Consider the following 18,342-nt stretch of genomic DNA (forward strand, 5'->3'; position numbering starts at 1 on the left):
CTTGAAAATTAGGTCAACCACCCTTGTGCCCACTTGTGCAAACTTTATGTTTTCTTGCATTTCAAAGGCAACATGATGATAGAATAAGCACCCTTTTATGAAAAATTTATTAGGGTTTGAGTAATGTTTGGAATAGATTGAAGGTTGAGTGATGTGACATGGAAATAAACACATGAACCACCTTTGAATCATATGAAGCACACTTGCATTTCTCTTGACCAAAAGACCTTTGTCATGCCTTGATTTGGAGCAGGATTACCTGCATGAACAAAGTAAAAAACAAGTGCCATCTCTTATTGAAGATAGGGTTACTTGATAAGTAAAACAGAATGAAACCCTGATGTTAAGATAAGAACCAAAATGTGGCCATGCTTGTGATTCAATGTAAAAATGCAATGGTCATGTATGATATGATTTGATCTATGCAGAAGGAAAAAGGGAGGGTAAATTTTGGGGTATGACATCCGGATCCGCTCACCTACGTACTATCCTCACAAATTTCTGATCCAGATAGCATCCATACACTTCCCTAAGACTAAGAGATACAAGAGCTAAAGTTAAAGTAAGCTTACCGGAGAACTTGAAGCTTCGCCGGAATCTACATTTAGATCCAACTTTGGGAAGGTAGAAACTCCTTCCATTTTCAAGATTCTTGTTACCATTGGACTCAAATTTATGCATTGATCAATACCCCTATGCTTTGGTTCCCTGTGGCTGCGTAAGCTTCATTTAATTTATCTTTTAGGTTTAACTTCTATTTTGGTTTGAAATGAATTCCTGCATGCTTAGGTTGAATTAATGAATTCTAAGCATGGAATGCGTATCAATGATCCAGGTTGAACACATTGATATGCTTATTGCATCGTGTAACCATGAGATGCTCAAATTTAAACACGGAGGTTCAAGAGGGAAGATGATTCCATCGGGATTGAGAACACGAGATCCCTCCATTTTTCCATTTAAATTTAAATTAGCGAATGTTGATCATCCACTTGTCTTACTATGGTTGGATGTGCAAATGATGTGTCTGAATGAGCAATAAATGGTGTGTTTGACTCAAGCATGGAACCTCAGATCTAGGCATTCATTGCGCATACTATTCCTAGTCATCCAATCTAATGGATGTGTTGAGTCATTGTTTCAGCGCTTGTAGGGTGTTAGATCAGATCCAACAGATCTGAGTACTTGAGGCCCACCTTTTTTCTTTTCCACTCAGATTTGCATAGTTTTGGGCCTTGGCGCCCTCTTGGACCTCTATTGTTGCTATCTGGACCTATAGATTTAAGTTATGCACCCCTACTTCTTATTTTATTTTATTTTTATTCCTTTGTTTTCATTTCTTTTTTTCTTTTTTATTTTATTATTTGTTTTTTTCTTTTATTTTTCTACTTGGATTTTAAATCTTGATTTTATTCTTCATCCATCTTAATTTTGCAAAATAATAACTAATATTATTTTTGCAATTTTTTAATTAATTTTCTTACATTTTAATTGATTTAATTTGCAATTTAATGTTCATAATTGCTTTTGCAAATTAATTTTGATTAAAATGTATATTTTAATTCTAGCATTTTTACACTTTAATTTTGAAATTTAATTTGTATAGTACTTTGCAAATTGAAGGTGATTTTAGTGTACATATTGATTTTGATTTTCAATTTGCAATTTAATATTTAATATTAATATTGCAAATCAATTCATTTTCATCTTACCTTGCTTAATTCAAGTTCACTTTTCTTTTCCATTTTGCAATTTAAACCTTGCATAGTGCACTTTAAGTTGATGTTAACTCTCTTATACCTTGTAATAACTTCATCCATCTAACTTCTAATTCATTTTAATTCAATTTTTTTCTTCATGTTTTGTTTGAGCTTGAGTAATTGCTTTGTTGATGAGATCTTCAATGATTCAAATCATTGATAGATGGTCCCTTGGTTGATTCAATCTTCCCTAATTCAATATATTGATAGATGATCATTTGACCATATTTTGGACACTTTGAGTTAGTGATAGATCATCCTTTGGTGTAGCATATGTTTGAGTCATTTGACTTGTTGATAGATGATCCCAATATGATGACTTGAATTTGCTTTCTAACTTCTCCTTCTTCATCTAACTACTAACATTAGCCTCTAGTTTCTATCATGGTAATTTATATTTTGAAATTTATCTTATGCATTATAACTCTCATCCATCATCACGATCATTTACCTCATGCATTTTACTTGTCTTCTACTTTTTTATTTCATTTCTTGTTATCTAATCCATGAAAAAGAATAAAAACATGATAAAATGAAAAGACTAGAAAGATGTGATCCTTCTTTATAACCTAATTAGTGAGACATAAGGGACTTGCTTGGACCTTGGATTATTATGATTGACTTATGCTTGACTTGGAGTTTCATCGCGGACTTGTAATATTTTATTGCAAGAATGACATTCATGGCACTACCCTAGGGAGACATGTTTTGATTCCAGTATCCACTAGTTTAGCTTATGCCACTTTGCACACAAGGCTTTCTCTTGGTCTACCTTACAACAAGTCCTTTTATTTCTCGCATTATCTCCATTGTAATTTTCTTGTATCCCTCTCCCCATTTTGGTGTACTTTGTTCTCGCTTCCCTTTGTCTATTGTAGCTTGTTAGCTAACCTCAGGAGCTAGGATCGTCACCATATTTTCTAAAACAACAAATAAACCCTTGATCCAACGTCAAGCGGCATTTTCTCAATAAAATTTAAAAACACAATAAAATACAATTAGGATTGCATGGTGGAGAAGGAGTGGGAATTGAGATTTCCTACCCTCATTTTGAATATTTTGTACACAAGACGCTTGGCTCGATAGTTTGAAATATTCACCTATACCCATCAACTCATCAAACTTTTTTTGCGTCTTAGGGCATCATCCAGAAACCCCTTTTTCAAGGTAAAATTAACCAACAAACAATCATTTTCTACTCCAAACTACATAGCTCTGATTCCTTATTTCACACTAATAAAAATCTCCTCCTTTCCTTTTTAGCAAGTTACCTTTAGATAATGACACCCATTCAAATATAGACAACATAGATGGTTCCCGTCGAGTACGATAGATGTGAGGGGTCCTAATACCTTCGTTTTGCATAATCGACTTCCGAACCTGAATTTGGTTACGAGACCATTTTCTTCACCTTTGGGGTTTTATCTATATTTTCCCTTTCCTCTTGGAATAAATAAAATCCAGTGGCGACTCTGTGTCATCATTTTTCGCGTAGCGACAACCTCAGATTGGTAGGATGTTGAATTCCAAGGCTCTGAAGAATGTGGGGATTATTAATGAAGTAATAAGTCCTCATGTTGAATTCCCCAATGATATCATCCTCAACAGAAGGATTCGTTTGAAAGATTTCCCTATCTTTTTAAAGACATATACTATTAAAGAGGTGGTAGAGTTTATGGATAAGTGTTATGATGATGCTCTTCTAGAAGCTTCTGTAGCTATTTCTCAGAAGAAGAAGAGGAAGACTGCTAACAAGCATTCTGAAAGGATGGCCAAGAAGTTTAAGGCTTCTAGAGAACAACGAGACACCTCTGTTGGAGAACCCAAAGCCTCTGAAGCTACTTCTGATGGACCTACTTCTGGAACTTCTGTTCCTTATGATACTCGTCTGATTATTATTGTTAACAATTCATCCATCCCACCCTCTACCATCACTTCACCCATCCTAACCACATTTCCAAACAGTGTTCCATATGTTCTGGAACCCATGCATATTTCCGCTCCCCAATCCAAAAATCCAAATGTCACTATTCCACCACTCTCACCAACTATTTCTGAAATCCTAACCTCCACCACCACACCAATAACTCAACCGTTCTTTCCATCTTTTCTCTTATCCCAACTATCCCAACCAGAAAACTCGCCCTCTCAAATTCCTTATGAAACCCTTCAACCATCTAACCCCACTCACTCTGACATGCCCCATTGCAGAATCAAACACATTGATTATGATACTGAGTCAGAAGGGAGCTCATATCCCTCCTAGATAGAACCCATCAACCTTATTCTAACCAAACAACCTCTCAAACCAACATTCACCCTACACCCTTGGATGAATTGTTTACTCAGTTTGAAGGCGATGCTGCTAGCATACTCAACGCTCTCAGTGAGGCTTGCACTTATAACGCAAACCTCTATGAAGTTTGTGCTCTTACCAATAACTTTATAAGTTGGATAGAAGTCAACTCTGAAGAGTTGGAGATTGCGTTCCTGAAGGAAGCCAAAAGGATCTTCCATGCTATACTCTCTCGTATAGTTGAACCTTTACTTCAGAAGGTTCCTCCAACACTCATGCTTCCTGCTCCAGTAGTGAATCCACCACCTTCTCTAGACCAGAATACTATGGTTGCTTATGAGATTTCTTTTGAAGTTGGAAGTAAATCGCGACTCAAGAAGATTGTGGTTACAAAGGAATTTATTTGGAAGACTTTGGAGCATATGGCGGATGAGAATTCTGAAGTTAAAGAGAGACTCAAGCATTAGGATGGGAAGACTTCAAAGATTTAAGGCCTGCTTAAAGTGGTCTTATCAAGACTACCACCCCCTCCTAAACCCTAGTTTGTTTAAACTTTGTGTTATCTTTGTTTTCTATTTCATTTATGTACTGAGTTTTCTTTTTTTAATGAAATGAAATTCTATTCTTGGGTTACTTTTTATTTTATTTTATCTTTTTAATGATGACAAAGGGATAGAAAGAATGACTCTGATTTTGATACATCTAATTCCATTTTGAAACTCAAACATGTCTTTATTTGTTATGACTTTGGTGATTCTGAGAACTTTGAAAAAGTTCATCATGTTAACCAAGTGTTTCAGGTTCTAAGACATTAACCAAGCAAGATGAATCAAGTTCATAGGAGCCAGGCTTATGTTTAAGAATTAGGCTCATTTTCTGAATAGTTAACTAAGCAGTTTGTAGTTAACAAAACATACTCTTGTTCTGAACTAAGTTCAAATGATCAAAGTTTAATCAAGAGTATACAAACTTTGAACCAGACATATACAAGCTCGAATCAGATGTATACAAGTTCTAATAACAATCATATATGAGGAGTACGACCGGAATATGAAAGCTCTGACAAATCATGCTCTATGACGAGATTGATATCCATACTTTCTGACACTCATGCAAGGATTCTAAATGAAATACTTATGTACCCAAGTTGTCGCATTCTGGGAAGTTACTTCAACCATTACAATCAGTCTTCTGCCTTAATTGGAAGATAGTAACCATGCTTCTTCCTTATGGGAAGATAGTAACAACCAGGTTACTGCCTTATGGGAAGTTATTTCTTTCATGTTGATTGAGATTTTTATATGTGTTAAGATTATTTTAAGTTTTAAATTCAAGGGGAGCTTGCAAACCTAACTTTGATATTCTAAGCTGAAAAATCATTTTTAACTGTATAGAATTTAGGGGGAGCTTACAGACCTAGCTCTGATATTTTTTATGTGATTAAACCAAGTAAAAATTATTCATCAAAATACATGGTTTTGTCATCATGAAAAAGGAGGAGATTGTAAGAACAAGATTTGGTTCTGGATTTGGCCTTTAGATTTGATGATAACAATGCACTATTTCTTAGAGAACAATTTTGTACACTAATGGTTTTTATCTAGTGTGTAGCTTTTTCTAACAGGTTCTGACTCTGAAGCATTGACGTGTGACGTCATCATATTCTAGAATAAACACACTCTGACTCTAAATAAGTACAAGTGGTTTACAAAATGTTGTTAAGTTCTAGAAAGCTCTTAGAAATGGTTCTTATGAACGTTTATGCTAAAGCTTCTGACTAAGACTATGATTGAAGAGCATCTGAAGGATTATCCACCTTCAAGATTATAAGCTCAAGTTCTGAATATTCTGAAGAAGAAGATCTGAAGACTCTGAAGACCAGGTTCTAAGGAACTGTGTCAAGACTATGAAGACTGAGGTTCTGAAGATTTTGTCAACTAGTGTCTTGATACTTCTTAGCATGCTTCAACATCATTTCATCAAAAGCCTCTGCATATTAGAAGACAAGATCAAAAGGTTTTGCATCAGAAAAATAGTACATAATACAAGATCATTCTCCCCTTCACTACATAGATTTTTTGGGCTAGGGATAGGACTATTGTACCATTTTATCTACTATATACAAATCGTTACACAAAGAGACAACTACAATTTGCTATTCCAATTCTACCCTCCAATGGATCTTTTAACTGCCTATATAAAGAAGACTTAGAAGAATGGAAGACAACACTCAAGTTCAAGCTAATTCATTGTGCAATACTACACTCATACACACGCTTTTGCTATAGTAAATATTTTATGTGTATAGTCTTTGTAAAGACACAAGATTTATTGCTCGTTATTACGTGAGATATTATTTGTATTAATCTTGTGTTAATCTGCTTTCTTAGAAGCAATACTTGTAAACACACACTTATGAATCTCAAAGTTGTTTGAGTGGCTAGGTTTTAGTTAGCTAGACTTAAGAAGACAAAGATGGTTTGTCTTTGTGGTGTCTATAATCAGTTTCGGTTATAGTGGATTAAGTCCTTTTTGAGAAGGAGAAATCACCTGGGTAGGGTGGATTGGAGGTAGCTTCGTTAACGACGAACCAGTATAAAAATAACTTTGTTATTTTTCTTGTTCATGTTATTGCTTTATTGAGTTGGTTTTGATAAATCTTTTATTTTTAGAAATCCAATTCAAACCCCCCTTTCTTGTGCTTCTTGCCACCTTCATTTAGTTCTCTGAGTGTTATGAGATCAAGCTTGAAAAAGTCTCTAATAATGAGGAAGAATTGTCATTATCATCCATAAGCATCAATCAATTTTTTAAAGCATAGTCAAATCAACTCCAGGGGCCAAATAAAAACAAGTGGACTTTGTAAATTCAACCTCTGAGCATAAGATGTCTAGAAGTGACAAGTAGGTCATCTGCCTTATGCACAAGGACCTATATCACTACAAATGGAGTGTCCAAAACTCAACGAAGAAAATCCATATAAGGAATTCATCAAAGATAAGAAGAAAAGTTCAGATGAATACATAAAGCAACTCTAAAGAAGATTCGGAATAAAGAACAAGTCAACATGAAGCTAAGCACATAAGCATCTGACTCCTCAGAAGAATAATCTAAAATAAGAACAAGGGCACTTAGCACCCATGGATAACATTGAAGTCTTATAATGAGAATAAGACTCAGATGCAAAAAACGGTACTCTCAGTTAATTTTTTTTTAATTCTTGAAAAGAATCAGAAACTTCAGAAAAGTCTCTTGAAACTTAGATAGTTTCATATAGCTTTTTTGAAGCTCATTAGTGAGCTAATAAGAGAAAACTCTAGTTTAATAAGATCAAAATTATGTATGCTCTCAAACGCTAAAATGATAATCTAGAGAAAGAAACTCATTTAGGAGCTCCTATGGACTCTAAGTGTGTGTTGAAGAAGCGGGACAATTTTCTTTTTTTAATTCTATCTAAGTGTTTAGATATAATCAGATTGTCTTCTATGATCTTTTAAAAAATAATCAAAATGAAAAATGAAATTAGTTTTATTCCTAAAATGAAAACCTATATTTGAATCAAATGGTAATCGTTGTTTTAGGTTTTATTTTAACAAGAACTTAAACAAGTTTGATTCTCATGCTCAAAAGTGTATCATGTTAGGATATTCTAAATAGTCAAAAGGCTACAAATCATCTAACACTGAAACCAAAATTGTAAATGAATCAATTCATGTTTAGTTTTGGCGATAAGCTTGGCTTTAAAAAGTCAAAGCTTGTTTACACATTTGCGTATCTAAAGGTCACTCTTCTGACTCTGAAGACAAAGATTCTGGATGTGCTAAACACAATGCTGATCAAATAAAGCCTAAAGCTTACATCACTATCAAAGAGAAGTACAAGCAAAAGCCATCTCACTTTGAAGATCTGACTCTGGATAACAAGTTAGAACTTATTAAAATTAGGTCTCTAGTGAGAAAATAGAGAAATATTTATGTACCTAAAAATCTATCAGAATCAGTATCAGCTGGTCAAGCTTTCCAGGTTAGAAGTTTCTTTGTAAGAATATATAGGATGTTTCCTTTCTGGACCATATGTTTTTTTTAATAATTGAAATTCAAATTGAAATATGTTTGGATAAGAAGTGGGTATATGTCCTACTGATTTCTTTTCCTTTAAACGTTTGAATAACCTTTAGGAAAAATCTATTTTTGAAAAATAAAGAATCATGACCTTTTACCTCATATGCATTAATTGATTACTTTTCAATAACAACGATTATTACCTGCATTTAAATATGTCGTGTTATAAAAAAATTTGGATTCACTAGGTAACAATTTAGATTTCTTTCGTCTCAACTCAATACTCTGAATCTGTTCAAATGTTTTCACTTCCTCTTTCTCCACTCTATTTATACCAGTTATTATTATAATCTCACTCTTAACTCTTTTCACATTCTCTGGTCATTTATCTTGTCTTAATCTCTAAACTCGGAAATGGCTCTTCGTGTTCCTTCAAACAGTGAAAAACTCATGTATACTCTCATTGAACAGTTCATTGACTTCAATGAACTAAAGGAACTAGGTCATAATATTATAATCATTGTATATATGTTTATATGGGGAAACTACTTTGAACTACTTCATGAACCCGTCTATCCCATCCTTGTCCAATATTTCTAGATGAATGTATCCATTGTGCAAACTGGCCAAGGTGTGTCTAAAATCCAGTCTCTAATCCCTTGTTTTCCAATCACTATTACACCATTACTTATTGCTAAGACAATTAAGTGTGAAGATAATGGAATCTTTGTTGATCAATATAGACTCACCAAGCCGTTTGTCAAAAAACTCTTGAGCTCCTATATGCAAACTTTAATAATCTTGCAAGTTCCTCTACTCTCACTCCCTTGGCTAAAGTCTGGCATCAATTACTAGTGGTAAATTTTTTGCATAGAGAGAAGAATCTAGATTGAATCACTCTTGGTTACAAGCAATTAATATGCTTTATCTTAATGAAAGTTAAGGTTAACTTACCACTCACCTTTTTTAACCTTATGGAATCCAAGATTAGGACCTCTAGCGAGGAAATGTCTTGTTTCATTCCTTATGGACAAGTTCTCTATGAACTTTTCTATCAGGAAGGTATAGTGAAAAAGGTGTTACTTACAGGCTTAACTGAGAATATTTTAACTCTCTGAGGTCTAAAGGTGGAAATAAATCAAAGCCCTATTAATCAAAGAAGGAAGTCTAGGAGGATCCAGTCCAGAGTTAGCACCTCTGATTCTTAGTTTCTTTTCTTTTTTGTCGGTTTCCATCAATCTTTTCTAGGAAATATTGTCTTTCCTATTTTTGTACTCTGATATATTGGTTAATGATATATTTTATTTCTCTTCTATTCAATTCTTTTTTGTAATGACAAACAGGGAGAAAAAGAATATGTTTTAATTCAATAAAAATATCCCAATCAAGGTAATTTCAGGATTTTATGAGCTCATGGTTAAATAAATCTTTTGCACTAAATTTTTCTAAATCTTAAATTCATGAGGAGATTGCAAACCTATCTCTGAATTTTAAAGACTAAGAAAAATTTGTTAAGCCGAGAAAATTTTGTTAGTTTAAAACTCAGGGGGAGCTTACAAATCTAACTATGAATTTTAGATGATTGTTAGTGGGAGCTTGCAAACCTCACTCTGAACAATCAAGCTAAGATTTTTTTAAAGTCTAAAACTCGATAAGAGCTTACAAACCTAAATCTAATGTTTAGATGAATTCTTATTGAATAAAATTGTTCATCAAAATACAATTGTTTTTCATCATCAAAAAAGGGGAGATTGTAAGAACAAGATTGGTTCTACATTTACATACCTTTAAGTTTTGATGATAACAAAATATAGAAGAACAATTTTATACACTAACTGTTTTGATAAGTGTCCAGAAACTCAAGGACTAAAACAAAATCTAAATGAAGAGAGAAAAGGTTAAGTGAAGCAGATTCTGATCAAGAAACTTCTAATGCTAAGTCTGAAAGTCAACTCTGATAGTTGCATACTCTGAAGAAAAAAAGACCGTGAGAAAGAAAATCTGATCAATACAGAGTCAAGCCAATACAAAACTCTGAAGAGAAAACCAAGCTTCAATATAAAGAAGAAAGTTAATATGAATAATGCTCAAACAAAAATATAATAATAGATTATGAAGCAAAGCAGACTCTGATGAAAAAAGCTTGTAAAGTTAAATCTGAATCGAAGCAAAGTCTGAAGCAAGGTCTGAACGACATAAATTATAAAAGACGGACTCTGAAGAAAGTTATAACATTTAAGAAAGAAGAACAAATCAGATCATGAATACTCTCATCAAAGAAGCTTATGAAGTAAAACTTCGAACAACGCCAAATCTAATGTCAACTCTGAATAACATAGCATCTAGACTTTGATGTCTACATCTTCAAAGACTCTGAACTCAAATCAAGCTTTAAATCTAATTTCAAATATGAAGCCAATGGTTTATAGTAGAGCCGTCAAAATGGGCTACCCGACCCTAAACGGGTTGGCCCTGATGGGTCTCGTGCTTTTTAAGGATGGGCCAAAAAAACCCTGTTGTAATATGGGCTCAAAAATTACTACCTGAGTCTGGCCCTATAAGGACTTCCAGGTACCCGGCCTTAAACGAGCTTTTCTTTTATAATTATTTTTTACAAAAATTAAAATTAAAAGTCTATAATATTTATTATAAGTACAATAAAAAATTATATTATTTTATGTATAATATAATTTTAAGTACTATATCATTCTTTATAAATATTATAATATAATTTTAAATGTAATACATATCTAAATTGTATTCAATAATAATAATTAAATATTTAAAATAAGAGAAACTAATAGAACATGAGGAAATTGTGAGTTAAACATAAAACAGTTGAATATTAATTTTATCATATTGATGTATAATATTTAAAAGAAAAAGATTGAATAGAATAGAGGTAAAATTTAGTGAGGTGGGAAAAATCAATGTGTTGTTTTGGAGGGAGACAAAATAAGTATTAATATATATATTTTAAATTTTTTAGTTATGTGGGTCTTACAGGCTATCCGCGGGCCATATGGGCTATTCACAATGAGTATCGGGTTTTTTAGGATCGGGCTAAAAAAACCCTGAAAATTATGGGCTCTAATTTTTAAGGTCCAAACCCTATGACTTTTGGGCTTGGCGGGCCGGCCCATATGGGCTAGCCCATTTTGTCGGGTCTAATTTAGAGAAAAATAATCTAAAGAATACTTGTAAAAGTAGTACATTAAAAACAGCAAAATCAATTGTTTATTGGAACAAATTCAGTGATATTCAAAATCCATTGATACTCACATCATCTCACCCACCTTACTGTTGTAGCAACGGGTGCCTTAATACAACTATGATTATGATAAAATCTCTACTTCAGACTGATAGAAGAATATCTTGTTACTCAAGATTTACAGTTGTATCTAGCTACTCTACAATAAAAGTGTTCCTCGAAGAAAACATCAATTCTTCACTACCAACGGATCTATTATTCATCCTCAACTATGATTATGATCAAATCTCTACTTCAAATAGATAGAAGAAGATCTTGTTACTTAAGATTTACAGTTGCATCTAGCTACTCTACAATAAAAGTGTTCCTTGAAGAAAACATCAATCCTTCACTACCAACGGATATATTATTCATCCTCAACGATAACATTCTCTATCTATATAAAGAGGACTTGAAAGATGAGAAAAGGGTGAGAGAGTTATAGAGAAAGAGCATGACACTTAAGGGCGGAAGAGAACCATAGACGAGTGAGAGAAAAGAAAATGTTCTCGAACAATAAAAAGACACTTAGAGTGATCTCAACAAATGGGTAGACATAAGATGTGCTCTAAACCTATAAACGCAATTAAGAAACACATTATAGTGATCTAGAGCTGCAAAATGTAGAGTCACAAGGAATGATCTCAAACATCAAATGATCAACTGTAAAAGCACAACAAGAAGAACATTTATGCATAACCAATGGATAATAGAAACAATCACTCAGAGCTCAACATTTTATATCTTACTTAAGTGTAAAATTTTGATTGTAAATTTGTGTAATCTGCTTGACAAAGAAGCACACTTGTAAACACAAATTTGTTGCAACCAAGTTTGGTTATATTCCTCAAGTGACCAGATGGTCAAGCTCTTGAGAAGTCAATAACCTTCAGACTTCTTAGGGGACCAGTTGGGTCAGAATTCTTAAAAAATCACTGACATGTTGTCATTGAGGATTGAATCTTCTTAAGCGACCAGGTTGGTCGGGCTCTTGAGAAGTCAATGATCGTCAGATTTCTTAGGGGACCAGTTGGGTCAGAATTCTTAAGAAATTAGTGACAAGTTGTCATTAAGGATTAAATCTCCTTAAGCGACCAGGTTGGTCAAGATCTTAAGGAGTCAATGACCTTCATATTTCTTAGGGGATCTAGCAGGTCATAATTCTTAAGAAATCACTGGTAGGTTGTCATTGCTTTGTAATCAAATTAATTATCGAATTAAATCCTTTTCTAAGGCAATATCACTTAGATGAGTGCATTAGAGGTAACCTAGTTAATGATGAACCAGGATAAAAATACTTGTGTCTTTTATCATTATCCTTACTATTGTTGTTGTTATTCTTTTGTTTATTTTGGGTCACAAAAATTTGTCATACTTGTGTTACATAAGATTTTTGACAAAAAGAAAAATCTCAGCATGAGCACACGTCAATGGAAGTTAAACGTTTGATGACGTGTACATTGTAAAAGTCTCAAATAGAGAAAAATGGGACTTAGCATTTTTTTGGAATTCGTTTGGAAGATATTTTCAACAACAACCTTTTTGACAACAACATTTCGAAGTGTGATAACACCTAATCTCATCGTTTATTTTGACTCGGTTTGCACATGTTTTATTATTATTTTCTTGCATTTCGTAGTATTATGCTGGTAGTTTATGCTTGTTTCACATACTTTACGCGTAAGAGTGTATTTATGAAGAAACTGGACAAAAATGGTAAAAAAACAGACAAAAGTGGCAAAAATACACATGTGGCCAGCTACATGCGTGAAACCCACCAGAGAGGAAAAAGGAAGGATGAAGACGCATTCAAAGGCTCGTGGCGATCACCGCAAGCCTCATGGTGTTTGCCATGCACATCAAAAAAGGCCGAAAACATATTTTTCACTTGTGGAGACCGTCACAAGCTTCATGGCAACCTCCATGAAGTTCGGTTCCGGGAAAAACGCAACAGAAGGAATCCGTCCTTCCTCATTCCCCCACATTTTTCTCCCACGAAGTCTACATGACCAGGACTCGGTTTAACACTTATTTTCACTATAAAATGTTAGTTTTGAGCAATTTTTGGCATCCAAGTTTGTACGCATACATTTTAGTTCTTAGTTTTAAGCAGAAATTACATTCAAAAGTGATAGAGCTCTCACATTGGGGGACTATCACGATATAGCTTTTAGGATCTTTTATTATAATCCTAGATCAAAGTTGTCGGCATTTGGAGTTATTTTTCGTTCAGTTCATTGTACTCGAAGTACTTCCGTAATTTAATTATAGTTTACAGGTTCTTTATATAATTGCCTTAATTTATTTGTTTGAATTTATTTATTAACAACGATGCTATTAATTTCTATTACCATTAATTACATATTTATGTTTAATACCATGTCTGGCTAAACTGTTGTGAGTCCTGTATGTGAGGACCTTCGTTCCGACGAGACTCGGTAATAAGTTAGCATAAACCTTTTTTATAAATTATTTTCTCTGGTTTTGATATTTAATTTTAATTCTTTTTTTTTTGCATGAGAGTGAAAATATTAAGGTTCGAGTCAACAAAACGAGAGTGTGAGACTTGAATCGGATAGTAAAAATTGAGCGTTAATCCTAAATACAACAAGAGCGCTTTAGGATTAATTTGAACTTATTTTTTTCAAAAAGTATTTCCTGATGCAAATGGGCTAGCGAGAGGAAGAATTTGGTCTAGAGGTATACCTAGAGTCAACAAAATGAGAGTGAGATAAAGGCTTTTAAATTAATACTTTTCTACTAAAAAGTGATTCAATACATTAACACAAGCCAATGAATTATTGAGTCCCCGAGGTACGCCGGGGTCCATGTTCCAATCTCTCTTTTCTGTTATATTTTCCAAACTTTATTATAATTTCAGTATTAAATACTCCTAAATCAAATTTTCATAAGCCTTAGATTTACTTAACACAAATAGATAGCGATAAGTTTGATTATTGGTCCTTATGGATTCGATATCTTTTACAACTACGTGATACAACTGTGCACTTGCAGTTAGATATTTCGATAGACTCATTAAGTCAAAAACAAAGTGGCAAGCGCGTCAAAGTGAAGGTTATCTGAGTGTGTAAAAGTGTTATGTTCAAAAATCAGTAATTACTTCTTAGTTTTATCTTGAAGACACGTGGAGGGAATGCATGGGTGAAATACATGCAGAAGTCTACGTGGCTAAAGCTGAAGAATGGAACGATAGGAAGTAATTATTTCATACTTGTATAAATAGAGTTTCTAGTGTTAGAATTCGGGGTGTTCATTTGATTTTATCACAAAATATAACATATACTCAAAGTACCAGCTTTAGAGAAAAAAATTCCTTTTATTTCAACGCAAAGTCTTTAAATTCCTTTTATGATTTTTGCTCAGTTGTTTACATCCTTATTTTAACTGCGTTATCGCTTTAATTTCGTTCATACAACACTCTTGCTTTTCATTACTCTCGAAGTTACTCTTTGTCTAACTTTCTACAACTATTTTGACCGCGTCGAAATTAGATTTTTCTCAACCAATACTATAAAACTACAGTTTTTTAGCACCATGTCCTAGGATTCTCTAGTTGATCATGCAAGTAACCTTTAATAAGAGACTAGCGGATGTTTACCAACTTTTAGTGTAAACAACTTAAAACCCAATTCACCCCCCTCCCCTTGTGTTTCTTTCACCTTCAATGTCATTGTGAAAGATAAAGTTATTAATACTAAGATAGTCAATAGAGCCCTTCAAAGCTTCAATCTGAGTAGCAAGACATCCTTCAAAAGCTTGAATTTCTTCTTTTACCTCAACCATTAACTCATTTTTCATCCTCAACCTGTTATCCTCACTAACATGGGAAAGCACAACAATGTGTTCCATGATCTGATCTTCCCTATCCTGATCAATAAGAAATCTCTGAAGCACGTCACCAATAAGAGTCTTCATATCAACTAATGTAGAATAAATAACATCAACACCAGTATCAGATGGAGGAACCATCTCAGTGGCTTCCTTACCATGCTTAACAATCTTGTTATAATTAATTTTCTTGCCAGAGTCCTCAAGATAGTAGTAATCACCAATCAAGTCCCTGTAGTATCTCATCTTAGGAGATTCTATAAGCTCTTCTTCCTTGCATTCAATACCATCCAAATGAAGAATCATTTACACAATAAATGAATAAAAAAGAGGTCTCGTGGGATTATATCTGCAATGGACCGTCCTATCAATGATGAACCTAATCCAGTTATTTCCATCCTTGTTAGTAAGATTCTGCATCAAGTAGAGGTCACTATCATTGGCTCTGCTTGAGTTACCTGATTTCGTGGCAAGGATTTTCACAAAAATCCAATGCAATAAATGCATGTCAAATTTAACTTGGCTAATCCATAAATTCTACATTTGTATGTTTTCATAAACTGACTCCGAGATGGAGAGGAGAAAAGAAACTTTATCAAAATTTAAATCCCTGGAAATAGACATATCAAACCCACCATATGATAAACCAAAATACTTATTGAAATCCAAATAATCAAACTTAACAACTTTGTTCTTATACATACTCTCAAGACCTTTAGTTGTAAGTTCTAAGTTGCAGTAGAAAGCTTTGACATAATCAAGGTTATACTTGCTTTTCATGCGAATAAACTTCATCAGATGATTATCAACAAAAGGTTTTAAGAAATTAGTTCTTAGTTCAACATCAGTAGTGGCATCAACATAATATTCAGGGTCAACAGGCTTATATAAAAATTTATCTTGATACTTTTGCAAGATATCTTTAGGTAGTAGATGAATTACTTTACTACATAATAGTGCCAAATAAGAATTTAAAGAACATGTAACAAATGATATTTTCCCCTTCTTTCTTAAAACCCCATCCACAAATGCTTTATTTCCTTGAACTTTTGTTATAACCCTCTTTGGAACTGGAACTTGAGGTTCAGAATTAATGGAGGTAGAAGTTGGTTTCTTGGACTTTTGTCTTTCAAATCTTCTTATGTAACCAAGCTCATATGCAACTGTGATGATGATGATAGTAGATAAAGATGATACATGATGATCAGACTATGATTTGATGATGTTTGAAAAATTTGCTCAAACCAGGGTTTGTAACGGTTAAAAAAAAATGAATGATAATGAATTTGAAAAAAGTGAAAACGGATTAGAAATGAGTCTGAACTTGACTTTTTAGTTTTTGATTTGGATAAAGTTCAAAAAATGTTACGAACCAAATTGAACAACCCCGAGCCTCGTATAAATGATTAGAATTACAATTTTAGTTGAAAAAGGTTTAATTAGAATCAAAATGAACAGAATCAAGTCTTAAAAAACTTGATTTTAATCATGGGTTTATTTAAAATCCTTTGCTCTGAATCATGAAGTGAAAACTTCGGAAAAAAAATGAAAATTGAGACTTTTCAAAAAGTGATCGTCTAAATAATTGAAAATATTTTTTAATGCTTATGAAAAATTGGTTTTATGTTATGTATGAATGTAAAATGGTTAAGCCTTTTATAATTCAAATGCTAAAAGGAATTTGAATGCAAATGAGTTGAATGTTAATGCAAAAATTACTTTTAATGCTTATATTGAAAGATGATGCATGAATGTATGAAGAATGAAGATGAATGCAATGAACGATCCACATAAAATTTAAACCAATGCATTGAATGATTAAGTGAGTAAGGAAATAGATTCCCTAACATAGCGAATACACAAACATGTATAAACCACACAACACATTTAGGAAAACTGATAAATACTTTGGTGCATACTCAAGATAAATACAGGAGGGTTGGAACGATCATACCAATTTAGACGATCTAAGCTAAACTTGTTGCATACAATACCAAAGTGGAAATCAATAACAAGAATAACACAAACTTTAAACACAAACAACTAAATATGAATTCGATAAAACTCTAATTGCACGCCTAAAGAACATTGCCATACTTTTTTCATAATTGGAAATCAACAACAAGAATAACACAAACTTTAAACACAAACAACCAAATATGAACTTGAAACGGGAACACTATGATTATTACTGATCGACTCAACTTGTCAATCCCGAATCACTGATTCAACTCTTAGACGGTTGATTAGCACTTTAAGTATATTCCTTGAATATTTTGTAGTTGTTTGAAACTTCGGAGGATCATTGCCATTAGCCATAAAACTACCTTCATATTCTTTTTACAACGAACTTGGAAGGCTAGGTCACTAGAAGATGTTTTTGTTTCTTCTCCTTTTCTCATTGATATTTTACAATATATTGTATTGTGAATGTATGACCTTTCAAATTAGGATCAATCCAGAATAACCTTTAAGATATAGTGTCAAAAAAATACTACACATATCTCAGAAAAATTGTTAGTTCAATCCTAGATGAACCAACACTTAGAGAACATCTTAAATACAATTAATTCCTTGAATAATATTCTAGTAAGGTTTTACCTTGAATTAATCTATGTAATGCATTGCAATGAATAATCAAGCATAAGTAAATCAATGTAATTTCATTAGGATTCATTGAACTGCATAAGCTTCCAAACGATTTGAAAAACTCGTCTATAACCGAAGGAACCATATCCTCAACTTTTGGAGTCGCAAGACTTTGATCAAAATCCCAACTCTGGTACCAACTGTTGGGGTGAGAATATGGATAGTAAAAGGTAATGGGTGGGTGGGGGGGGGGGGTGTTGGTGTAAGCCCTAGAGGCCAATACATTTTGGTACTTGTATCGAATAATAAAAGGCATTCTCTTTATTATGGTTGATTAATAAAGTCCCTGGAATAGATAGTCCGTTTAATGTATTAAGTGTGACTTAATCATGAGAACACATTAAACATAAGGACACTATTCCTAAAGTATCCGTAGTCGAGCTTTAGTGTGAAGTGGGATAACATTAAAGCATTAAGATTATTATGTTTGTAGACTGATGATCACATCTCATGGATCATGGATAAAGAGTTATCAAG

This window comes from Lathyrus oleraceus, chromosome 6 (genome assembly GCF_024323335.1).
Source record: "Lathyrus oleraceus cultivar Zhongwan6 chromosome 6, CAAS_Psat_ZW6_1.0, whole genome shotgun sequence".
Classification (NCBI taxonomy): Eukaryota; Viridiplantae; Streptophyta; class Magnoliopsida; order Fabales; family Fabaceae; genus Lathyrus; species Lathyrus oleraceus.